Genomic DNA, 24322 nt, shown 5'->3' on the forward strand with positions numbered 1-24322 from the left:
GAAACTGTGCTTTTTGTATATCATGTATATCATGTTTACTTTTTAATTTTTAAGTACATTCCCTGTATGTACTGTGCTGTCCTGAGTTTTTGGTGGATGTCAATAATGGTCAATAGTTTTATGTGTTTCACTTTTGGGGAGAATTTACTATAATATGGTTTAATGTGGTATCAGGTCTTCCTCTAGATTTCCAGATCACTAAAAGAACCCCTCCACAAACTGATAGTCCAAGGCTATATACTGTTGTAGTGGAGGGGTCACCCTAAACCTCTCCCTGTGTTTCATGGGCATTTTCCGAACTGGCCACTATCATATTTCCTTCTCTAAAGTTTTCCAGCAGAAAGTACCTAGGTATCCAGTTGTTCAAGAGAGAGGGCACTCCCCTGAAGTGTTGGATCTTCATTTTAGAAACTTCTGAAATTCTTCAGAACATTCCACACAGGTGTCCTTGTGTTTCTCCTAGCGTGACTTCATTGACTTTGGTGTGTCTCATTGAAGAAGCATGAATGTATCTCTGGCTGTTTCCAGAAGGGGCAGCTATAGAATGTAATGACCCCTTCCACTTCTAAGTTTACTTCTATCAATGATTAGTTAGTGTAAAGGAAAAGGTCGGGACATTTTTTTAATTGTTAAACTTTAGAACACCTTTTTACCTTTTGTAATGTTCAGGATTTCATAACAGTGGTTGTAATGTATTACTGTTCCACTGTTCTGTCTTGTTTCAGCTAGGCAAATCAGCGAAATATTTAACTCTTAAGTTAGAAACATTCTTTGAAAATGTTAGAAAATATAACATTGTTTACCTGTGATAAAGAATAAGTTCATGATGAGAAGAATTATACTGTTTTTCTTGTACAAATAATGCTTAAGGCAGATGTTCAGTCTCAGAGTGATGTTGAAAAGCATATTTTATGCTGCCTAAAAACTATTTCTGTATTAGATATTTAAATGCATGAGGATAAATTCTAATTGCTTTTTGTTTAAAACAGAACATAGAAGAAGCATTAGCCCCAGTTTGTACAAAATGTCTGCTGCAACTGAATTCATGATAGTTCAAAACTGAAAATCATTCCAATTTTGTAAAACTGCTGCTACTGGTTTTATCAATAAAGTTTTAGCAGATGGTTTATATGTACATGTGTGAAATTTTTATGTTAAAAAAGATAGTTTTGCAGCATCAACATGCATATTTTATGAGTCTGAATGATATTACTTATTTTAGTATATTCAAAACCATTAGCTTCAAAACTATACCAACTGCAGATATGTATATTAGAACTATAAGCATTGCATTCATGATTCATATAACTTATTTAGGTTCGGGGTTCTGTAGGCTTTTACAGTTGGTTTTATACAAAACATATATTGCCTCAAACACTTGTTTAAAGTATTGCATTTAAAATAACAGGTAAGTAAAGAGCTATATAAATAGAAAGATACCTGAGTAACTAAATTGTTCTGGAAGAGAATTATGAGGAAGCAAAATGTAGGTGTTAATGTACAAAACCCAGGTAATTTTTCATCAGAGGGGCTCCCCTCTAGAGCTCTTTCATCTCCATGTTTATTCAGTCCTGATAAGTCTACCAGGCTTATATGCAGCAAGCTCAAACTGGAGGGAGTCAGGCTGTTATAATCACATACCTCTATAGCAATAAAAGCATGGCTGACACCCCCCAAACAAATAAGAATCCATCTATAGATGTTTCATCTATCACCATTTTTACATGCTGTGCTAGTTGAGGTAAGTAATACTGCTGTTGTAATGAACAACCCTAAATATCAGTGTATTAGCATGAAAAGGTTTCTTACTCTATTATCTGGGTTGGTTTTACCCATGCACCTTTCTCTGTGGCAACATCTTGGAGATGGAGTCTCCTTTTGTGACTTGGAAATCTCAGATATTTATGGGCTCTGAAGGAATATATCACCATGCAAACTGGGGGCAGGAAAAATATGAGAATGAAATAATTTGCTTTCAAGGCCAGAATTAGAATGGGGATCCTCACTCCTGCCCAAACACTATTGGCCGGATTTAGTCACATGGCTCTTCCTATAGTTAAGAAGGTTGGAACTGTAGTTTTTGTGCCCAGGAAAATGAAATAGTGTTGGTTAGAATCCTCTAGTCGGTGTCTAGTACACCTACATCTTCCTCTTTTTTAAAAAACAATTTCTTATTTCCAATGTTGTGGTAGTACAATTGTTTACAGAAAGCTTGCTAATGGCCGGCTCATTTGTTGCTGAAGTTCTTAATCTGTTGTAGTACTAGAACGTTATAGTTGTTCACCCATAGTTGTGTTGGATTTAGAGCACTTCAACACCAAGGGGACATGTTTGCAAATAAGATTATTTGAGTTCATATTTCCAAAGCCACAGGGCAAAGAGTTTTGTATGCTGAGGAGGGTTGAACATTTCTACATGTAGAACTTTTCTACATGTGTATGAGCACTGATGCATACATATGTGACAAACACACCAAAGCAAATCATATAAAACAATGCAGAGGGAACAGATTTTTCCGTATATTAATCTTACAGCACATGATCTGGAAAGCCTAAAACTTGACATATATTATAAATGACTGTAGGTTGAGTATTTCCCAATGCTGTCTTCTGATATTGCTTTGAGACTTACCCAGGCTTAAATGCTTAATTGAGATAGCCATGTCTGACTATGGTTCTTTTATTATTTCGATTTTTTTGTCCTATATAATAGGAGCTAAAAAAATTATAAACATGTTGAGTAGCATGTTATTGATGAGTCAAATCACATTATATATTTTTCCAGAAAGATTCAGAAATATGGCTCAAGAGGAAACTGGGGTGGTGTTTCAAAGCTCTGATGAACTTTGATGTATATTCTACAACATAATAAAACATTTCATTCTTTTCAGTAGACAGATAAGGAGCAAGAGACAGGATGAGTATTTGTGGTCATTTTGAGGAAGGACAGATTCAATGGTGAGAAAATTAGAATTGAATAAATTTTAAGGCAAATTGTATGGCATTTTAATTTTTGATTTAAAAATCTAAAATTGTCTAATTAAAGATTTGTTCTAATCACTTAGTAGAATTGAAGAACTTATAAAATTATATCTCCAGACATCCATGGTTCAATAAACATTGTTCTATTTCCAGTTTTGCAACCAAGCCATTCTATGAACTTGAGATTACCTTGACCTTTCCTTCATTTCTTCCAACATCTACTCAATTTTTTGAGGTAGTCCCAGAAGAAAAGGGGGCTTGGAAATTATTCAGCCACTTTGATTAACAACAGCAAAGGTTTTCTGGTTTATTCTGATAAAGCACAATATGAGAAGACCTGCACTTGTCAGTCAAGTTTGCTAACTGCTCGCGGAATGGATTTGTTTGTTTGTTTGTTTTTGCTTTTTGGAAACACAGCATGTGATTATGAAGGCTGCTTTCTAAGGAAAGATAACAGATTAGCTAAGAGGACTCATACTTAGAAGGCGTGGAGAAAAGAGTATTAGAAAAATATTTAAGTGACTTTGAATTGAGTATTCACCAATGCCATTAAAACCCAGGTAGTGACTTTGATAAGATGCTTTGAGAATGAAAAGAAATTTTTGTATAAATACAATGTCTCATGAAGGCCAGAAAACTCATTTCTGTAGAATAGTCTTTTCCCCCTCCCCCATTCCACTTGAACAACAAAGACAGTCACCAGTGGCTGCCTTCATGGTTGTGTAAGTTCACTAAATGACAGCTACACAGCTAAGGTGAGAACAGGGATGTGAAGCCAGACAGGATGAATTCATCTATTGCCATGTGCTCTTGGTTCTCTTTGATGTACCAGACACTGTGTGCTACACACTAGGGACGCATTGTTAACCAGGTAGAAATAGCTTAAAATGTGGTGTGATGAATATTGTGAAATGGGATCGGTAGTGTGATTTGGGAATGTAATTAGGGGACTAATGTAGTGGGTGGGAGGCTGTCAGGGGAAGCCGCTATGAGGAAGTGGTATTTAAGCTTCGACTTGAAGGCTGAGTGGGAGGAAGCCAGGTGAAAGGAGACACATTTAAGAAGAGACACAGCAAGTACAAAATACCTGAGCCAAGCCAGAACCTTCTCCATTCAAAGAAACTGAAAAACATCCGGAATGACTGGACCTTGAAGAGCCAGGGGGAATCTCTGCAGATGAACTGGACAGGAAGGCAAGGCTGACAACACTGACAGCAGCTCCTCACATCCTCTATTGCAAGTGAGAAGGAAGTTGCAGTGGGGTAATGCTACCTGCCACTGTCTCCTGGGTTGGAGGTGTGAGGGTCTCAAAGCCTCTTTTCTGACCTGGTAGCTGAGAATTGATAATTGATATTAATAAGCCTACTTTGGATTATTATTTAGTTTTAGGTTGTCAACTTTTTAAACCTTAAGCCTGACAAAATGTCAACTCCCAGGTTTTCCATAGGCATCCAGTAGGTACTAGGTGCCCCTGAGAGCTGAGGGCCATTTTACTTATCCTCTTCAGCCCCCCAGAATGCTGGCACGATAAGAATCAGCATAACACTGCACAGCAACCACCCCTGGCTTCAAAGAAAACAACTTCTCAATCCTTTCCCACTTTCTATGTTCTAATCATCACTCTCCCCAATGCTGTTTAGCAACAAAATAAGAAGCAATAGAAAAACAATGCTTGAGTGAGATATCCAAGAGAATACAAAATTTTGAGTAAATTTATATTAAAATGTAAATGATTGAGATATGCATACTTTAATTTTCCTTGTGAAAAGTACCTTTGTTTTGTGCATTTTATTTTAAAGAAGTTTTTATATTTGCTGGAGGTTTTATTTAGCTCTTGGATCAAAATGAAATCTTTCTAACTGTGTGAAGAAAGTATTTTCGATCACAGGAACATTTCTTCTTTTTTTTTTCCTTCTGAAATCTTTGGTACCATGCCACAACCACAGAAAGAGCCAAAAGGAGTTAGACTTTGCGCTGTTTTGCATGGGATTAGTTAGTATTTCCCTCTTCAAAATCTACCAACTGCTCAAATCCGGAGAGACACAAATCGGAACTCGTGTGGGGGAGGGGGCATAGGAGAGTCCCAGGAGGCAAAAAGTCCTTTACTGCTTATCCTGCACCGCTGCATCGCTTCATTCGTCTCTCTCTCCTTTTCTCCCGCCCCCCTTCTTTCACACACACACACACACACACACACACACACACACACACACACACACAGTCTCTCCCCTATCGAGGTCTACAAAATCCTACCTCTTCTTCAGCCTCGGAAAGTACCCACTGTCCGCAAAAGCAACCTCCCCATATAAGATACTCATCTAGGGCCTACAGCCGAGTGACCCTTCCCTGGGACGTGAGGCTCTTGTCACCAGCCTAGGTTCCTGTCTCTCACCCATCTCCTGCTCCCCTTCCCATTGTCCTGGACCCAATTTAGGCGAGCGCAGCCGGGATCCTTCTGTTCAGAGCTGTCCCTCCTTGTTACTGCTCTCCACCTTGCTCCCAGCAGCCCCCGCCAGCGCACCCGACCTACAGGAAAGTTGCTCCGGAGCTGTGGAGGGGCGTCATCGCCTCCTAGCAACGCTCCTAGCAACCGGATAACATCTGCTCCCTCTGGTCCAATGCGAGCCGAGAAGCGCTACGCGCCCGCCTTGCGTTCGGAACCCGGAGTGAGAGGCGCTTCACAGACTGGAGGGACCGACCTGCAGGAGCCAGGGTTGCCCGCCGAGCTGCAGTTGCCGCTGCTGCCGCTGTCGCGCCGCCGCCACTGCTGTCGCTGTTGCTGTCAGTGCCGGTCTGAAGCGTGCCAGCGCCGCAAAAGCACCAGTGAGCTCCGAACTCCGCGCCTTTACGAAACAGGTGCATGCGCGATCTCCTGGTAAGTGGACCCAGCTCGTAAGGTATGTCAGGACTCCTCTAGCCAGGCACCCTTCAGAGAAGATTCATTACTGAGGGGGAGACTAGGGACATGTTACGGGATCCCACTCCACCCTCCCGCCATTGAAAAGTGGCCAGCTGCTCGTCCCAAATGACCTGATTTGATTTTTTTTTTTTTTTTTAAATCTTGGGATTGGTTCTTGAGGATTACCCTGCTCATCACTGTAAGGTAGTGTTCAGAAGTTTTCGATTCTCCTTGTTTTTCTTTGACTTCTCGGCCGTTATGCAGTTAGGAGAACTGGAAGCAGCAAGCGCCCATAGGGAGCCTATGGTTTAGGCTCAAATGACAGTGTAGTCTGGACTAATTGAATCAACACGTTTGGAGAGCAACATTCTTTTTAGATCCTCCTCTGGAAAGGGTCCATTTGGCCAGGAGCAGCATTCAGTGCTACTCAACCTCCTGAAAAGTAACCATAGTAACTCACCTCTCTTTTGATGGGATCCTCCTTATTGGCTGCCTATCTTCCTTTGGAAAGCTCATCTCTCTAAATATAGAAGATGATGAGATCTGTAAGCATACATCCATGTAGAAAAGGTGCAGTTGAACACGGCCCTTTAAAGAAAAACTGTTTTCAAAGAAGTAAGCATTTGGCTATTTCAAATCTTCCCAGAACAAGCATGTATTCCAGAGAAAGACAGTCTGTTTTGAGTTAACTGCTGCTTTGTTACTTCAGAGGGAATACTTCCTGAAATCATACAAAATCTGGCACTTGAAAACAAATGAAGCTGATTTTCCTAAATTACCCTATTGATAATCTCCACAAAATAGTCACCCAAGTAAATAACTGGTGACATCAATTATCAGTTGTTTCTAAATTTCTTAGGATACCCTAAATCTGGAGAACATTAAAGTGACTGTGTGTTTGAAGCCTTATCAATCTGTCTAGTCCAGATCAGCCCCACCTCAAACATCTTAGATAATGTCCTCCCAGTACTTGCTTGATCCTGACTTGATAACCAGCTCATATCAATGCAGTCCTGACTTGTCCGATGTTATTTGTGTCTATCTCCTTGTTTCAAGATCTCAGGTAACCATTCATGAGCCCCAGGCTGTGAGAAATGCTTGCTGTGCAAAGGGGAACTCTCACCAGATTTTCTGAAGCTGTCCTAGAAATATACTTTTCAGATTGAGTCAGCATTACCAGGTAATCACTGGCTTAAAAGAAATTACTGTTTAAATATGTATCCAGTGAAATAAATGCTAATGTAGCATTACCATAACTTACAAGATCAATAGAAGGGGTTGTTTATATAGACGGTTGCTGGGTAGAAGTCAATAGAGGTTTTCTGTAAAAAGGACATTTGTGGGCTGGCAGATTTTCCTCTCTAAGACCCATGTGAATAGGGTAGGCCAAATTAGGTAGCCTGGCTCCGGGAACATGTCAAGTGTAAGCCTTCTGAATACCCTGGTGCATGACTGATTGGAGAAAATGAAGAGAACTCTCCAAGTTGCAAAAAAGAGATTATGGTAATGTTTTAAATTTAATTTGCATTAAGGTCATGATGATAGAAATCTATGAGTGCTAAGCACTTGAAACTCAATTTTTAAGACTGAATACAGTCTGTAAGTGAGTGTTTAGCTCTGTAACACTGTGTAACTTTCGCATGTCCTGAGCTATCCATGTGCAGTTCCTGTAGATAACCAGCCTAGCAAATTGCTGTCAAATTCATAAAAATATACCATGCTGCATTTCTGCCTATGTTTTACCTCCCTTTAGGAAAACAAATAATTAAACAATTTTCCTCAGAAACTGATTTGAAAATTTACTCTGGTCTCATGGTATAGGTTTATGAATATCATGAGACTGAAATTATTGACCTCTGTAGTTGGTTATTGAAATATCTATAGTTTAATAATAATATTAATAATATTATTAATAATAATACTAAAGATAACCATTCAAACCATCAAAATAGATTAGATTCACTAGATCTTAGCACCACCCACTCTTCTTCCATTATAATTACTATATTTTATGGTGACAAATTCAAGGAGACCAATGAGATTTACTGTCATCTGCCATGAGATGTGTAGAGAGTTCTAGTCATGCCATTAATCTTAGGAAAGTTTGAGTAAAGTAGCCACAATTATTGGTTCATGTATATGCATTAGTTCTGTGCATTAGTAATTTATGTACATCCTATCCCTTATGTAATATGCATAGAAGTTTAAAATCATTTGGTGTCCTTTAATTTATGTAACCTAATCTGCCCTTTCATTGAGACTACTGTCTGATTCCAAAGGTCAAATAAAAGAGGTTCTTAAATTTTAATTTTGATTCTATTATGAGTGTTTAATATGTAGACTACATATTATGAAATTTTGGTGAACAGATCTATCTAAAAGTAATTAATCAGAAAAATGTTATCAGAGTGTTTAGTTTTAAATAATTAAAAATAAATAAAATGTTAGCATTGTAACATAAACATTTAATCCTAGATACATTGGTGGCTCCACAGAGTGAATGCGGCGCACTGATGAATAAAAAAATGAACACTTTTTGTGAAAAAAAAATTCCAATTTGTATTTAAGGATGTAGTTACCCCCTTCATCAGTGCAAATACTAGCTATGCTTGTACATAGTATAAATATAAATTGTAATGGGGGCATGTACTTAGGGGGTCTAACACTTTGATAAAGCTGGGATTGAGCAGGTTTATACTACAACCAAGTTCTAATTTCAGTCTTTTTTCATATGTCAGCTGTATTGGGAACTTTTAGGCAGGTATGAGCATGTTAAATTTTATGTCATGAGACCTTCATAGGATTTAGAAGATGCCATGAAACACATTGAAGTATTCAAAATGTGTACCAAGAGGATGAGGCCCTTGTCTCTCCACCTGGGATGTCTACTGATGACTCATGCCAGCTGGCTGTAACAGTCAAAACACTGACATCCCAACAATACTCTAAAGCCAAAGAATAAGCAGTTAAGATTGCTCTATTTGTCAAAGCAATATGCTTCAGGAACCCAGACAAAACTAAAATGAAATAATTCTCCCAGAAGGAGAGGCAAGAGTAAATTGACCCAAACCACTCAGCACTGAAGCTAGGGAGGAAGAGGCATCAGAAGCATCCCTTCAGATTTTGGGAGGAGCAAATCCTTGACAATTCTTTTTTCCTGTTTCTTTGTTTTGTAAAAAAACAAGTTCATCTAAATAGCATTGATACATTAATGCTTTCCCTTTTTAGTTTAACACAATTAGTTTAAATGTTTTTCTCATTAAAATTATACAAATGGGCCAATACAGAGCCTTCCAGTTCATTGAAATGTTTCTCAGTAGGATGGTGGAGGATAATGGAAATCATTATGGGTTTACTAGTGTTCTGTCCAGGATTTTAATATGGCCTCATATTTAGAAAATAAAATACTTGTTTTTTATATTATAAACTATAAAAAGTAAAATGCAATAAATCTTAATTGTTGAGCTACAAGAGTCTTCTAAATATCAGTGGTGCCTAGCTAGAGAGGAGAGATGAGTTTGTGGCTGGGAATTCTGTAGGGGTGTTTAAGAGGATGTGTTAGTTAGTTTTTAAGTGCTTATAAAAAGGGACTAGAGGTTAGGGGCATCTACAAAAGCTAAAGATGTTGCAAAGAGAGTCAGACCCAAGAGCCTGGAGGCATGATTCTGTCCCCAGGTGCTACTCGGTTTGCCACTTTATGTCTCAGTCTCCAGAGTTAATGTGAAGGATACCATCTATTAACTTAAGTGGTTGCTGAGCTTGAACACAATGCAATTAATTTAACAAAGCACAGGTGCTTAGAAGAAAGGCACCCTGTGAATGAAGACCACTTTCTGTCCAGACCATCTCTACCTGGGAGTACCATATGAATGAGGACAGAGAATCACCCAACTCTAGAGTGAATTCCAATATGTTCTTAATGAGTAATGCTAATGCTCATGTTGTTCTAAAACCCTTCTGGGATACCACAAGCAACAATGGCCTAGAGAGATGTTTTTGTTAATGGATCTAAATGTGGATGGGTGGGTGGGGTTGTGATGGGGATATCAAAATGAAAGATGATCAGGATGATAGAGATCAGACACCTTCCAAAAGGCCACTACCATCCATAGGCTGGGGATTAAGATTCTCCTTTCTGAGTGCCAGTGCTGGGTTCCTAAGGAAGTTTAGCCTTTCTCCAAGAGATTATTGGTTAAGATATTTCTTGGAAGCAATTTCCAGAAGTGTGGTTACATGGCCAGTTTTCTCTCTGATTTACTCCTACTTTGTAAGGTAAAGGCTGGAGTCAAAGGAGCATGATCCCTCAAAACAGGAGATGCACTTCTAGAGGGTGGTAAGTCAGAGAGTGCACTCAAGAAGCTTACTGCACTTGATCTCCATCTCAGTAGCACTAGATTATTGGACAACTTGGCCTTGGTACAGGGCCTAAGGTAATTTCATGATTGCCTGACTGGTCATGTCTCATTTAATGGTGTTCTCTTTGGTTCAGGGAGCATTACCCTAGGAACAAGCTAGGTTCGTGGAACTGTTGCTGTTCTGTTTACTATTCCATGCCTGTATTTGGAGCAACGTCAAGGCACATGGAATCTTGTACCAGACAATGCTGCTGGTATTTGAGAAACCCATGTAACTCAGTGGCTGTCAGTATCTCTAGAAGTTCCCAACATAGTCTTCCAGGAGCTGCAACTTGTTGCTGATGCTAAAGTGCCAGGAAAGTCAATATTTTACTTGGGGTAAATCTGAAGAAACTGATTGCTCCATTGATCCAGAGCTAAAAATTGACACTGAGTTCTGCTATCATAGAGCATATTCTACAGAAAGGTGCTAGGCAGGTTATGAAGAAAGGTATCTGATGAAGTATTGTCAATACTAAAGGTCCATAGAAGACGCAGCATTGCAGCTTTGAACTTTGTACCCTTCTACCTTTGTGAATACACTTATTAATGTTCTATGCAACCTTTGCTCAACACTAAAGAGAGAACAAATCTCCTATGTATAACATAATGCCACTGAGCAGGATATGTAATTATGATTTCAAATGTGAGGTCCCTGCAAATATTAATGTACATTTACTAAGCAAAAATATGAGCATATGTGCTAGGCACTAAGTACTTTTAACATTACCTCACAATTCATATACAAGTCAATGAATTTGATATTGTTGCCCCATTTAAGAGATGAGAAAATTCAGGCTCTTTGGGGCCAAATATCCAGCCCAAAGACACAAAGCAAATATATTATAAGGCTAGTATTTAAACTAATGCCATGGGACAGCTCTAAGAAGGTTATGCTCAAGTGTTTTAAACCATGCAGCAGGACTGCAGAATGTGGCTAACACTGACAGATGGGAGAACTCTTCCAAACAAAAGTGGTCAAGGCCCTCAGGAAGGATGTCTGATAGTTTTGCCACTAGTAGATCATTATTTAGATATATAGGGGCACTTAGACTTTTAAAAGCTTCTACCAGGCTAACACCAGACAAAGAGAAATCAATAAGAGAGAGTGCAACTGAAGCATATGATTTGTCTACAACCCAAGTCACTCGTTGATCTGAGATGGAACTCACCTCGTCTCTCCCCATAGATCAGTCTCCTGCCCTTCTGTCTGCAGTGAGGATGAGATAGAATGGTTTCAACTCTTGCTTTTTGTAATATGTTGATTAAAATGTTGGGGAGAAAATGAGAACCCTCCTAGAATTAAGATACATGTAACACATCACTTCTTCACCATTTCTTGGAATTTCTACTTTTGGACAAAGAATGAATTACTCTGACAGGGGCTCTTCTTCTTTTACTGTTGTCTGTTCTCTCAAAGTGTTTATAAATTAATTTGCTGATGATGTTTTCTTAATGTACTGTCCCTGGGCCGTGTACCAAATGAAATCACTTGTACAATAATAGAATTTTAGTTGTCTGGAGGCAGAAGCAGAACAAGGAAGAGTTTTTGAGCAATTGTTTGTAATCAAATTTTAAACATTTATTTACAGAAGCATGTATACATTGCATGGCCAGAACTCTGATGAGGGGGGGTGGTGGTCATTCTGATCTGTGATTTTTAATTTGTTGCTTATTGAAGGTTTACACTATGAAATATACCAAGCCTGGCAAAGATGTTTTGTGTGCCCAGAGGTCATAGCATTGAAAACAATTTTAGTATTCAAGCCAGCATTAGCTATTTCACCTTCAGAGATAAACTTAGTCTCAACCTAATTCAGTTTTATAATTTATATGCTATTCTCAGAGCTCAACACAGAACATAAAGACATAAAATCATTTTACTCTTTTTATCTATCTCAATAGCTTTATCTAAATAACTGGCTAGATGGAGTTTAGTTTTTTAGTTGCAGGAGAATGATAAACATTTACACATGTTTAAGAGATCATAATAAACTAACTTTTTTTGGATATTCATATTAACATTAATTATTTAGATGATTATCTTGGTGCTTCAAAAACCATTTATATTTTTTTTCACCTAAAATGTATGATTAATGGAAATAAGCCAGAAACATTTTCTTGGAGCACTTATAGAACCTATTATATTTTTTCAGCTTATCCATTTGATATATTTTCTTGCAGTCCCTTAACTGTCTAAGGATAATCCAGTGTCTCCATAAGGCAGGATGGTGGAAAAGAATCTTCAGGTCAGAGCTAGGAGGCCAGGTTGACATTGCTTCCATATGATAGATCTGTGCCTATTGGCACTAAGAAGAGGTGCAATTTGATTGAGTGCTTACTATATGCTAGGCACAGTGCCAGTCACTTTCCATGAATTATTTCTGTGATCTTATGAGCCAGTGTATTTCTATTCCCATTTTACAAATGCCATTTGCAGAGAGTTTATGTAATTTGTTCAAGGTCACAATACAAAGAAGTGGCAGAGCTGGAATTCAAACTTGCTTTCACCTACTTCAAAACCCAGACTATAAACCACTGGACTCCTTGGCACCACAGTTTCCTCATCTGTACAACAAGGATCCTTGAATCAGATGACCAATAAATAATTTCCAGCTCTGAATTTTTTGAGATCTAATCTAGCAGGAGAACAGCTGTAGGAACTCATGTTTGTTATATCTTTTAGCCTACAAGTCTAAAACCATCCTTCAAAATCTGATGCAAATAGCTAAACAGCTGGCAAAGAGGTAATTGCCAAACTGGTACCAGCTGTGAAAGCTATTCAGCATTTCCACAGCCTATGTGGGTGTTGTTTTAAGTAAGTACAATAAACTAAGTGGCTAAGTGTGTTGCTCACAGAAGAGAGAAGTCTCAAATGGAGATCTCCTGAGAATTTACAGTGTATTTTCAGGGACAAGTGTATTCTGTATCATAGGTTATTGCTTAAATATAGCCAGAAATAATCTTTATAAACCTTGGAGTCATTTAATATATACTTTAATTTGTTTATTTATTTTGTCTTGCTCTGTTAAACCAAAATATCTTCCCTGGAGGTTCACTTGGGAGCCAGAAAAATAAGTCTATTTGACATTTGGTTCTCGAAACTACAACCTGTCCTCCCTTGTATCATTCATTAAAAGCTTTTTAATTGGTCATAAAGGCCGTAGACATTACATTACTCAGGAAGATAAAATAAGCAGACATTTAAAAAAGATATATGAAAATAATGTTTGCTTATGGTAAAATTACTCTTCTCATTTCCAAGTCTTTCCTCACTCTTCCCTTCACTGTAGTAATTCACTGGACGTTGCTTTAAAAAAAAAATGGCGACTTGTCCAGCTATAATGCTAGTAACAGCCATTGATGCTTCTTAATGTGAACCCAGGGATTCCCGTTGAAAAGTGACTTCATTCTTCACTGTTTAGTTAAGATGCAGTCTGTCTTTGTTTATGATGCTAAAGCATCTAAGATGATGTAGGGAAGCGATGGCAAAAACAAAAATCAATCAAGCCAAATGCTTGCCGTTCTGATGTTAAGTCAATTGGTTGACTGATTGATTGATTTCAACTTGCTTTGGTGGCAGTACTTTTTTTTTTTTTTTTTTTTTGGTGGTGGTGCTGGGGATTGAACCTAGGACCTTGTGTATGCAAGGCAAGTACTCTACCAACTGAGCCATATCTCCAGCCCCTTTTGTGGCACTACTATAACACATACTTAAGGATGTAACATGAAGGCTCTTAAAATGTGGGTCTCAGACCAGTACCACTAGCATCACCTGAAAATTTGTAAGAAATGCAAATTCTCCACTTCAGACTGACTGAAACTCTGGGGATGAAACCCAGCAATTTGTTTTAAGGAGCCCCTACAGATGATTCTGATGCTAGCTGATATTTGTGAACCACTATTACATCTATTAGTTACACAGTTAGAACACTATTAGTTACACAGTTTAGTTAGAACACTATTAGTTACACAGTTTAAAAAGAAGCATGAATAATTATCACAAGGGATAAACCAAACCATTGCCACCTAATTATTTGATTAAATCCCTTAAAAACATGCCTAAAAATGTAGTTTGCTAAAAAACACTTCCTTAGAAAACTGTTCAGGAATGTTTTCTTTCTTTTCTGTCCAATTTCATTCTTTTTTTCCCTAAACTTTTGAGAGCAGTGAAAAATCTATGTAAACTAAAATTTGCTTGTTAAATTCAGGGATTGTGTACATAAAATAGCAACTATTATCATTGTTTCAATTGTGAATTATCATTACATAGTGATCTCTTTTTAGTGCAGATATAGAAGTAGTTTAAAATTCTGGATTCCCTTAACAAAACATACCAACTAAGGTTCTCTTGGGTTTATAATCCACAGTGATGCCAGTGAATTTTGGAATGCTTTAGGTATGATTTTGTAGTTTTGCCTACTGGCTCAGGAAAACCATCCAGTTACAAGAAGTTGCAGGAAAGCTTTATGTGGATGCCTCCAAGTTGGAGGAAAAACTAGAAAAAGCATGTTATTGAAGAGTATATTGTTAATACTTAGGCTTCAAAAAATTTAAAAGATCTAGAGGAAAAATATCAAATGTCTTACCAGAAATTTATTTAATCAACATATTACTACTACATGGAGGTATGGATAAAAAGTGAGATAAATTATCTTTAAATAGGAGCTTTTTTGTGTGGTCTGGTCCCCTGAGGTTGAGTGAGTACTGAACTGGACTGAGTTTGCATTCATTCATTGCTTTGAATAGGAAACTCCTTGTCTTTTTCTGGTTTCTCTTGCTTCCTTTCTGTGGCATCAGCGCCACCTAGAGGACATTATAGGAACTTTCTTTGAACAAACCGTTTCATGTCTGAAACTGTTTCATAACTCTGGAACTCTATACCTCCTTAAACAAGGCAGAATCCTCAATCTCTATAAATAGTAAATTAAAGGAGAAAACTAAGTTTTTCACTTTAGCTATCATATCAAGGTCAGTGTTGCTAGTCATAGCATTACTTAAATCTCTCAATTACTTGGGATTGACATACATTAAGCCATATGTTAGGACCATGATATACCATAACTATAATCTAGGGCTTTTTTTTAACTTTCAAAACACAGTTATTTCTTTAAACTGTAACAGGGTAACTGACTATTTTATGCCAATTTGTTTAAATAGCAACATGAAATGCCCTCTGTGGTTTAGGCAGTTTAAAAGAATGTTGAAAAACATTAGTTCCTCCCATTGTTTTTTGTTGATCAGTTTCAACTTTGATGTTCAAAAGCATGAGGTTGCCAGGCATGGTGGTGCACACCTGTAATCCTGGAGACTGAGGCAGGAGGATTGTGAGTTCAAAGCCAGCCAATTTAGTGAGGCCCTAAGAAACTCAGTGAGACCCTGTCTCTAATAAAATATTAAAAAGGGATGGGGATGTGGCTCGGTGGTTTAGTGCCCCTGGGTTCAATCCCTGGTAACAAACAAACGAAACAAAACAAAACAAAATTATGAGGTTAAATAAGTATTGGTATTTGATTTCTGATAGGTTGCAAAAGGAAATAAACATCGATTTCCAACCTAGACCATCTCTTTGGTTCTAAAGGGTGGCCTTTTCCTCCCTACAGGCTTTTCAAACACACGGCAGTGGCCACTGACTGGTTGTCCATGTGATTTTAGTGAGGAGAGGACAACAATTTCTGGGGTCACCAATTTCTTTTTATAAGTATAATTTATATGATGAAATATTCTTTGCCATGGTAACATCTGACTTTTCTCCAATTATTTTGTTTAGCTTATCCAACAAAAGTATTAACATATTCATTAACAACGTCGAAAGTAGCCTACTTTAAGAGAAAATATGCAGAAGAAGAAGATTTACATCAAGATTACCATGGGTATTTTCCAAAAGTAAGTATTTATTATTCTTTTTTTCTTTTTTCATTGTCTTGAATGTTGTCCATACCCAAAAGCTTGACTTGTCATTTTTCTACGTCTGGATTAAATGATTGACTTTGTTTTCCAGCACCTGATATTACCTGAGGACAGGACTTGCATTCTCAAACTTTCTCTGGAGAAGCTCAGGTTTCTAGAAGACCCAGAAACCTACTTAAGAAGGTCTGTGTTAATTAACAATTTGCTGAGGAAGATACATCTAGAGACGGAGAAAGAGAGCTATGAATACTTTAAAGAAGCTCCCTGTTATAAGACTGCATATTCAGATACAAGAAAACGGCTGAAGTTTATGGTACAGGAATGCTGTTCTCAGTCTCTCTATTATGAAGAGCTGCATTCATATCATATTGTGCCTTATGCTTCGGAGAATGCCATTTATGGAATGGGATACACTAGCAGCCACTTGGAGCAAAATTCTCAGTTGCTTATTTATAAAATGAATTAAAAGTAACTGTTAAGTTCATTGATACTTTGTTTCTAAATGCCTGAACTGTTTATAGTGAAGATGTTCATATAAGGCACTAATTACCAGTGCATTTGATGAAATGCATGCTGAACTGATTGGAGAGACCCATGGTTATTACTCAGCAGTCCTTAGTATCATCAAATTGAATTGAAAATATGTCCACTTATAAAGCATTGAATTAGTGCATTAGAAGCAAAGATTTTTTTTTGAACATATGGTGTGTAGGAAGGGATTTATATCAACCTGTTATATAGATTAAAACTTTTAAGCCCCCTGGTTCTAAAGTCTGCCACTCTTTATAACAAATAACAAAAAGTAACAGATTACATTGATAATGTTATGTCTTTGAGGATGAGAGAAGAGAGGGCTAGTTCTTTCAAAAATGCTTTGGCTTGCCAAGCATGTCCCAAATTATTATTGTTATTCTCTTTGTACCATCAGTGGCAATTCAAGTTGGGGCAAGCATTCCCTGCCACCTAACTGCTGAAAATAACAACTGGATTACTCCAAACTGATTATTATTATTATTATTATTATTATTATTATATATTTTTGGTTTCTTGATAGACTTTTTTCTTTAAAAGTAAAATTTAATAAAAAAAAGCATTGCAGGTGGGCTTATCTTTAGGGGTTGGTTAAAATTTGTGCTGGGCCTTCAAGAGTTAAAATTTTTATTCATGATGTTATTTTCTTTTTTATAGGCTGTGAAGCTCAGGAAAAGGGTAGGCAGGTAAAATGTGTTTTTTCATGGGTTGATATTTGCAGCAATTGGTGAGAACAACAGAAATTCTACATGATGTTATTTCTTCATCGAGCTAAGAGTGCATTTAAGGCTGCCAGGATCAAATTTTGCACTGCTTTTTGTATAATAGTCGATCATTCACTATTTGACAAAATGTTTCAGAATGCCTTTGGTGGTGAAGTTTAGATATTTTACAATTTGAAAAATCATTATTTAACAAGTTGGACAGAGTCATGAAATTGTTTGAATTGATTCGTACTATTCTGTGAGGTTTGGGTGAGATGTCTGATTTCCATGTCTGGGGTTTTTGTCCTACAGAGCATATTGTTTCAAGAATTGTCATTAAGTGATTAAGCAGATTGGAAAAACTAGGTGCCAAAGGTGTATTTAAGAAAATACCAAAGACTCAAAGATGAGTGTCAGGAAGACTATGATAACCAAGATAAGAATCTAAGGATTGTGCAGGAGGTAGAGGGACACTGTGAAAGTGTTTCAGGATGATTTGCTCACTAATGTGCTCTCAGAGCATCTTTTACATAATAATGATAATCAAGGACATTGCTTTAAGTGAAGGTATTACAAGCTTTTGGTAATCATATGCCTTTGCAATCTAAATATGGTGTCTTGTCAACATAGAATCTTCCTTAGCTGAAGATCAACTAGTAACCCAGACAGGCTTTTTCTATTCAAGACAATTTTGTTTTTAGTTTTGATTCAATATTTGGTTTCTCTAGTGAATCACCAAGATGATTAACGTGGATGCTTCTGGTATATAGAATATGGGTGCCCTTAAATAGCCTGCATTGTTGAAGACCACATAGTCATAACACTGATACAAGTGTCAGCCTTACATTTAGTTGCTCAATCAAATTAGGAAAAATGCTTTAGAAGAAAGTAGAAAATTATAATCGTGGTCAGTTTTAAAATCAATTTAGTATGATGATGAGATACCTTTGAAATACACAAATAAATACTTAAAAGTTAAGGACAAAATTTGGCACCAAAGTTTAAATTTTTTATTTTATTGCTTATAAAAGAACTTATTTCTCAGATACTTCTTTTAAAAACATATATATTTTTTAAATGGGGCCATTCCAAGATTCCAAATTTGATAATTATATTATAATATAGTTTTTAAAATAGATTCACCTTTCTAATACTTTCAAAACTTTAAACACTTGGCTTGGTTTAGGACAGTGTCTCTAAGAAAAAGACACCAATGCTAGTAGATGTAGTGCATAAACAAAAGCCACATATTGAAATTAGCTGAGAATAGAAACAGAGAAGAGGAGAGAAAAATTATCAGGAAAGTGTGAAATTATAATATTTGTTGTATGCCAGAAAACTTAAACAAAGCAAGAACTCTTGGGCAAAAAACCAGTAACAGATGTGAAAGTCTTTTTATTGGATGACATCATCAATTGAGCTCTCTAATCTGTATTCCTATGTAGAAAAGGAACTGTCTTAGAAACCAGCAGTATTTGTGAATATGATTTTTTTTAATTGTGTTGATTTCAAAACAGTTTATTTTAAAATACTTTTGGGGGCATTTAAATTTTTTTTTTCTAACAACTCATAGATAAGGAGTTGACTAATTTTATCTTGATTTTAAAAATAGTAATTTATATTTAAACTCTGTAAACTTGTCTGAGTTAACCAATAGATCACTGTCATTTTACCATGACCAGCTGATAGGTAGGGAGACCCCTCTATAGGTTTGCTCCATCAAGAGATGCACAAAGTAGGAAATCATTACTTTTGCTTTAAACCTGGGCATCCTCTCTCTGATAACAAGAATCAGCCTTAGGCTCAGGAAGCTGAGGTGGGGAATCTAAGTGTGGGTGCCCAAGTACCCCCAAAGACCTAGTAAGAAGAAAATGAAAAAAGAAAAAATGGAGAGAGAGTGAGAGAGAGAGAGAAAAAGAGAGAGAGAGAGAGAGAGATCAGATTAATAAATGAAAGAGGAGGTTTATTTTGTGTGTGTGTGTGTGTGTTTATGAGGGGGGTTATTTGCTTGCTATATTCAGTTTTTCTTTCCTGTGTCCACTGTATACCCCAAACCCCCGCTACCTGCAATGCATTGATCCTTTCTTTCAATTACCAATAATGCAGAAGCCTAGGTTCTATTCAGCATAGGTACATATGAAGTGTAGTATTATTGCAAAATGCTCCTGAAATTGCATTGGATGGATAAGCAAAGGAAAGCAGAAATAATTAATTCAGGAGAAAGACTAAATGGGGAGCCATATGTAAAAATGGATAAGCTCAAATGCACTGCCTGTTCTGAATGTACATCCCAAGATTTAACAAATTCAGTGCAAGAAGACTTGAAAATAAATGCAATTCACAACCATTTATTGAGCAAACTATTCTGAGCCAAGCACCATGCCAGGGCTGGGGACCCAGAAGTAAGTGGTATCCAGTCTCTTAGCTCAGTTCACCGATGAGGGAAGAATCCAGATGATTTGATTTTTGCCTTATAGGGTAAGAACTTTCTACTGGGAGCAGCACCTAGGTTTCTTTTCCAATCTGGGATGGTTTTCAAACATGTATCTCCCAAGGTGTTGGCAGATGAAAAGATGCACAGGAAGAAGGGAAGTTCTACTGATCCAGATTAAGGAGTGGAAGGAGTATATAGATTTTCTTTGCAGTATATTTTATACTTGGAAGCATAATAGGAAGCCACTCTTGCATAGGGGGAGTATAGCTGGCTGTAGCTCATCCCTGGGAATCCCTGTGAAGATGGAAGGGAGACACATGCAAACGTGGAACAATTCCATCTCCCTTCACCTCTTGAGCTGTCATGGTCAGTGCCAATCAGGTAGCTGTTGATGTCAAGGAAAGCCTTAAGTGAAAAACAGAATCATTAAGTCATAGCCTGAGAGTTGTGCATGGTGTGTGTAAAGTCAGAGGGGTAGCCTTCTCTAATGGGCCTCATGCTGGTGAACTGCTTGAGTGAACCTCAGGATTTCTTAACACCAGCTAGTGGAGCCATCTCCTTTCTGTACCGCTCTAGCTTCCTCTGTGAATTACAGCCTAATCCCCAGTCTTTGCAGTACCCTCCTAGTGAAGGTTAAAGTTCTGTCCTTCATCCCCTACTGGCCCTCTAGCGATGATACTGATTTGCTCAGAGATTCTTGTAGAAAAGCAACACTTTGTGCTCCTGACTAGATCCTTTGGGAAAGGATTCCCAGAATGGTTTAAACTAGAATTAATTACACAAGCATAATTGTTATTGGATGGACACTTCTTTTAAAAATGACTGTAAACTTTAAATAATCATCTACTAAGGCAATCTTCATAATTCTACAATTCAATGTAATTGTTGTATGTTTTACTAAAGAAAATATCTTATGTTGGAAATAATGAAAGATTGTATATAATCAATTCAAGTAGTTGAGTATTTATGTAATATATGTCATTTAATTTACATGTTCTTATTCTCAAACTTTATCACGACACAATAGCAACATGACAAGTGTCAAATTTTTTGTTTCTTTTAAAGGGGAGTGTGTCTAAAAGTTATTACATTCCTGGTTAAATATTTGGGACAAAATTTCCCTATTAAAGCAATTCTGTCTTTCCTCAACAATTCCCCTGTAGTTCAGTGGATTAAAAACATCCTCTACATTAGTGCTTCTCAAATCCTCCTAAGCACCAGGGATCTTGTTGCAATACAGATTCCTTTTACTAGGTCTGCAACAGGGCCTGAGAGTCTTTACTCTGCACATATTCCGGGTGATGCAGATGCTGCTATTGACCCCACAGTAAGTAGCAAATCTCTAGATCATTTGAGGTAAATATATATGCAAGCCTATATACTCAGACTTTCATGTCCATTTTCCATAATAAATTTTTCTTTGAAGAAATAAAAGGCAAAAATAGTAAATAACATAAAGCCAAAAGTCTGGTTTTCTAAATTTGCCACAAATATTACAGCACTGTAAAATATGTAGAAAATTATTTCTGGCATGAGTTTTATCTATACTTATTGAAGAAGAACATGGATTCAATGCAGCCAGGAAATGACACTTGGTAAAATTTCTCTTCCTGATCTTCCCCTTGATTTTACTCAGATGAGGGAGCTCCATTTGTCAACATTAAAGCAAAGAATGACAATCTCTTACTTGACCAAATACAAGAAAATCTTACAAAAACATTCATTATGAAATTCAAAAGTTTGGGTGGCTCCATGGACTGAAGATTGTAAACCTGAGGTACAAAATGGCGCCCAGTTCATTCACTTCTTGTCTTGAACTCTTTCTCAAGCTTTGTGCTCTGCAAGATCCTGCCCTTGCTATGGACTTCCTGTTTCTCCTTGGTTATTGGGGTCTTGGTAAAGGGTGGAGGATCAGTGTAAAAGAGAGTCACATAAATTGTCTATCTGAGCATGCCAAGTGATTTTTGTCTGACTCTCTTTTGGTCGTAAATTTTTGGTATGGCTATTGTGAAATATAGTGTCATAAATTTGTCATAAACCATTAATGAAAGAAGAGGAGCAGAAATTTAGTTCTGTGAGAATGCACTCAAATATGAAGCAGATGGTGTTCTACAACATTTATTTTGGAAAATGTGTATCTGTTACATAATCTAAAATATGTCTTTTTCACATTTAAAAATATTTGGGTCATGATTTAGAATTTTTATTGGATTGTTTTTTAAACTGAGAGGAAGAAGAAAGGTAACTGTATTTTAAAACATATTTGACATGTTACTAATAAAATTTTATTTCTGGTGAAATATAGGTGCCTTTGTTCAGTGGGGGAGGTGGGATCCTGAACACTTGGCAGCTGTTCTGTCTCTTCATTCCACAGGTCTCCTTTTAAAGGCATACGCTTATATTTCTTTTAGCACTTTGTTTTCAATACAAAGTTTGTTAGGGGGTTGGAAGACATTCTTGGCTTCTTGGAACATTTTCTTCACTGAAGCTGAGCCTGAAATGGTTGTCAGGTAGCATGAGTCACCAAAAGCACAACAGGACTCACTCTGCTTAGGACTTATTCAAACATTATAAACTATAAAATCTGAGACTCAAGGACACTTCTTCTCCCTGTGGAAGCCAGAAGGTGTGCACATGGCTTCTCCTGGGACTCACCAGGTGATGTGGGCAGGTAAGATGCACCAGAAAGATACATTTCCTCTCTCTCTAATGAAGCTGATGTTAGCAGCTTTGCAAACCACTGACTGTGGAGTTGCCTACAAACCACTGACCCTGTGGGACACCAATGCCTAGTGTAAGGTGTTTCCAAGAAAACAGCATTTTTCTGTATACTTTCAACCAGATAACTTGATTAAGTGGGTGGCTACTGTAGCGACCCAAGAACAACGGACCCGTACATATGAAGAAACTTTCATGTGTATGTAAGTAGAAACATAAACACATGGAAGAATACTTTTAAAGATGGTAACATAAAAAGTGAATTGATCTATTCCAGAAGTAAATGAAAAACCTTAGCTAGCATGTGTGTCCCTCAAACAGCACCTGATGTGTATTTGGTATCAATATGTGATAATGTCCAAGAACTCTTAGTTTTTTTCATTTGTGTTGAAGACTTTTGGGACACACACACACACACACACACACACACACACACTCACACACAGATAAAAACTAAAAGTTGCAGGTGGATGGCTTCTTTATAACTGGGAGTAAAGACAACTAAGTTTTAACCTCCAAACAGAGCTCCACCACAAGAAAGGGTTTCTCATCTCTCTGCTGTTCTATTTCTCCCACACTTCTTTCCCACCTCACTCTAACAGGTGCCTGGATCATGCCTCTGTTTCAGACCTGACTACTGTCACTGAAATTGATTAATAGTCATGGCAAGCTCCATTGCACACAGCTCTATAAAGCCTCGGTTGAATAAACACTTCATAATGTGGTGGTTTTCTTATAATTCTTCATTGTTTCCAACTCCCAACAGTCATTTATCTGGAAGTTATTTTTTACTGTTGCACCATGGATTTTATAATTAGGAATGTTTGTAAACAGGACTGTGTAGATGCAAGTTATATGAAATTAACATTATTCCCTTCATAATAAACAGAGGCATATAAAACTATTAGTTTATGCATATAAACAGAATACAGTACCATTATTATTGTCATAATATTTCTATACAGTACAACAATTATTGTTATACTATATCTATAATTTATGAAGAAGCCAACTATAGACATTTTGTCTGTTGTCTATTTACTGTTTCATCAGTTTGTGATACACAATGGGTCACAATTCTTTAATTATCAAATTAAAACTACTTCTTCCTCACTTGACCCCTTGGCAGGAAGTCTCATCTTTTTCCTGGGAAAGTTTACTCCAGGGTGCTCCAGGGCCATAGTCAGCTTGCCACCAGAGTCTGCAGTGGCTCAAGAGGCATCACCGTGGAGACCATGCTGCCCAGGGAAAGGTCCTTACTACTTGTGGTTACTGTGATCAGGGAAACTGTCTCCTCATCCCGATTGCTCTATTTTTATAAAACTCACGTAGACTAAACTCCTTTTCATGTCAAACTCCCCAAGGAAAATTTCTCCATTTATGTTAAATAATTAAGGAACATAAATAAACTAGAAACTGTTGTCTCTGTTTAGCTTTCAAAATGAGACGACTATGAAAACTCTTCACTCTGATGTAGTTGATAGGCCATTAGGACCTTAAAAACAAATCTAAAACACTAAGTAGCTCACTGTCTCTGGTTTGAATTATGTACACTTTCCCGGATCCCTGCATAATCGAATGGCATTGAATTGATGCTGTCAGCAGAGATGGAGAGAGCTTTCTTCCTAAGGATAAGAGCAGTCAGATGGCGGGGGGTGGGGGGGGTGGGGGGGGCAGAATCATGGGAGCAACCTGGACAGTAGTTACAAATGCACCAGAGACTTTAATATTAATTTCTATATTTAGAAAAA

General features: G+C 37.3%; 1 long non-coding RNA gene across 1 annotated transcript; it reads left to right on the forward strand.

The window, feature by feature from the left end:
• The first annotated feature begins 6935 nt into the window (after positions 1-6935).
• LOC308648531 lies at positions 6936-16380 on the forward strand. Its single transcript, XR_014021849.1, has 3 exons — positions 6936-7060; positions 16045-16160; positions 16276-16380. It is a non-coding gene; the product is annotated as an uncharacterized lncRNA (long non-coding RNA).
• The last annotated feature ends 7942 nt before the right edge of the window (positions 16381-24322 follow it).

This window comes from Spermophilus citellus (assembly GCF_964194105.1).
Source record: "Spermophilus citellus genome assembly, chromosome: 4".
NCBI classification, from domain to species: Eukaryota; Metazoa; Chordata; class Mammalia; order Rodentia; family Sciuridae; genus Spermophilus; species Spermophilus citellus.